The sequence below is a fragment of the Propithecus coquereli genome, unplaced genomic scaffold (genome assembly GCF_000956105.1).
Source record: "Propithecus coquereli isolate 6110/MARCELLA unplaced genomic scaffold, Pcoq_1.0 Scaffold163, whole genome shotgun sequence".
In the NCBI taxonomy this organism is placed as follows: domain Eukaryota; kingdom Metazoa; phylum Chordata; class Mammalia; order Primates; family Indriidae; genus Propithecus; species Propithecus coquereli.
The window spans coordinates 4,276,630-4,279,766 of record NW_012140858.1 but is presented as its reverse complement, the minus strand read 5'-3'; positions in this window follow the sequence as shown (position 1 = coordinate 4,279,766).

Here is a 3,137-nt window from a genome sequence, read left to right as displayed (position 1 = left end):
ACACACAGACGAGTACAGGAATAACTGCTGAGCTTTGAACGAGCCCTGTGGACTGTACCAATGTTACTTTTCTGGTTTTGATCCTGTAGTAAAGTGAGGCAAGGTGTTAACGTTGGGGGAGGCTGGGTGGAGGGCCCCTGAGACCTCTCTGTATATTGCTTTGCAACTTCGTGTAAATTTATAAATAAAATTTTTGAAAAACCTAACTTTATCCTTATTCAAAACTTGCTCCTCCTCCTGAATTCCCTAATTTCATATCCACAAGTGTGAAAGCAAGACACACAGGCATGAGCCCAGGCTCTTCCATATCCTTCACTCTCAACACCAAATAATAATAATAAGCAATATTTATTCAGTGCTTCATCTCTACCAGCCACTATATTTACAGCTTTCCATGGCTGGTCTAATTTATTCCTCATATCAACCCTATTATTATTTTCATTTTAAAGATAAGGCAATTGAGAATTAGTGGGGTTAACAGCTATGGCCAAGGTTATTGCACTAAGAAAGCAGGCTTCCCACCCAGGCATTCTGACCCCAAAGCTCGTGCACCGTGAAATCAGCAAACTCAAAATCCACCCATTCAGCTTATCCCAGGGTCTCAGGTGGATTTTATTATTCTCTACCCAAACCAGAAATTAATACAGAAGGCTGCTGACCCATCTCTCCTCCCAGACCCAAGGGGAAGAAAGCAACCATACCATACATGCTTGAATGGTAAGCCACCCCAAACAGAAGGCAAGACCCCAGTTTCCTCATGCAAAGATTTTAAGTAGTTTGGCCAACTTGAATATATAAATGTTTTTTGCTATTGGTGAAATAGCCAAGCATCAGCTTACAAGGATTTGATCCCCAATATGCATTTACAATGGCACATTACATAAACTATATTAATTTGAAAATACCTGTATTGCTACCGTCACTCTCCCACTTTCTAAAGGAATTTCATTCGAATGCTTCGCACGCATCTTTAACATCAGTATGTTCATAGCTTTCATCTAACACAAATTTCCAGAGTATATTATCTTCATTTCTAAGTTATTTAAAAAATAGCACTTTTGAATCCATATATAATGCTGTTCTTGAAAAGCTGATCCCAAACTAAAAGGATCCATTTGCATCACATCAAGAAAATCAAGGATTTTTAAAAATTTGCTCTGTAAGTCAGTGGTTCTCAGCACTGACTGTGAATTAAAAGCATCTGGAGAGCTTTAAAATCTAGGAATGCTTGGGCTCTGGCCCCCAAAATAGTGATTTTACTGACCTGGAGCTGGTGCTGGGAGTAGCATTTCCAAAGTTCCTCCTGCGATTTTAAAGCGCAGCCCGAGCTGAGCACCACCACTTACGTGTAGGATTAGTGTCCCTACAATGGAAATCAGCGGTCCTTGGTTACGCACAAGGATCACGCCCAGGATCCACCCGCCACACGAAGATTCTAATTTATCTGCGGATAGCCTTGGGCATTCTTCGTTTTTAAAGCACTTCCAGAGAATTTCAATTGCAGCCAGAATTGAGAACCTTCGATGTTACCACTTAAGAGTGTTGCTTTACAGGTGAGCTTTTAAAGGCTGTTTAACCCATCAGCAGATAGTTACCCTGGTAAGGTCACATGGTCCCCCCGCATGGCCCCAGTGACCCCAAAACTGTACTGAATGTCTTTGCTTTCTTCTGCTTCTATTGTATCCGGTGACCTCAGTAAGCATCCAAAGATAGCACTGATTGAGAACATTTTAACCTAATTTGGCTTCCCCAAATAGTCCTTGGTTGTCCTCAGTAAAGGAATTGAAAGAGCGCCCCCATAAGAGATTAGAGATTTTGTCAGGGTTCCAATGTAAAATGCTCCCCCTTTTCTGAAACATAGACTGGGAAGAAAATGTCACTTTATTTTTGCACATATTATTAACCCTTTCTCGGAGTGTTTACTGCATCTAGGGACCACGTTAAATATTCGTCTACCTGATTTCATCTCATCCTAAAAAATACACATAGCACATATAATTATTATTATTCTCATTTTGCAGAGGGAGAATTCGGGGCATGAAGTCCATTTGTCCAGCGGGCGGACAGAAGCAGACTGTGGCCCAAGTCCCAACCCCGCCCCATTCTCCCCGCTCCTTCCCTCTAGAGGCGGGCACTGGTAGTGCAAGAAACACCACACCCCTCCTCAGCATCTCCCCGATGTCGTCCACAGCGCAGCACCGTCCGTGCCCAGTGCTGCACCGCCCCCTGCTGGCAGGGCCGTCCTCAGAGTGCATTGACAAGAGGATCCAGGACCTGTTCCCAGGTGAGCAACCTGGTGGACAGCACAGCATCGTGGTCAACAGACGTCCTCCTCTTCCCTGCCTTTGTGGTCCAGTCCAACCCCCCCCCATTTTCTCAACATTCCCTGGCTCCCCCGCTCTATGACATCACAGACAGCCTCCTCCTGTCCACTCTGCAGCGGCAAGTGAGAGAGGCAAGGTTAGACCTTAAGCGCAGGAGGGAGTCATTTCTCTGTATTAGAAGGGACAATGTCTCCCCCACTCCTAGAAACCTATTCATTCTGCTACAAGAAGCAATGACCACCCCTCATTTGCCTTGACCCCACTATTTCTCTGTCTGGCTCCCAGACTCCCCGCCTGTGCCAAACTGCCCCTACAGATTCAGAAGCCTTCCTCGGTGACCTCACTGATTCTTCTTGTTCTAGCCGAACTTCCGGCCGTGGGGTTGCTAGAGTTCTGAAGTTCACAGGCCACTGGGGACAACCTAAGGGCCTTTCTCTTTGGTGCCTGCTTCCCTCTAGAGGGGGGCACTGGTAGTGCAAGAAACACCACGCGTGCTCCTCGGCACCTCCCGGACATCTTGACAGCATCGACATCCTCGTTTACATTTCTTTTTTTATTTCAAAATATTAAGGGGGTACAAATGTTTTTGTTACATGGATACTTTTTACAATAATGCTTAAGTGTACCCATTACCAGAATAATGTTCATCGTACCCAGTATTTCTGGTTAAACAGGGGGAAACTGCTTCCATGGCAGTCTCCAAACAAAGCTAATGGCTGGTACATAAGGGGCTTGGGGAGGTGTTGCGTTCATGCAACGGTGGTATGTCCGAGGCAGGAGTGCTTAGGAATGGCAGACCTTTACCGGTGAAGT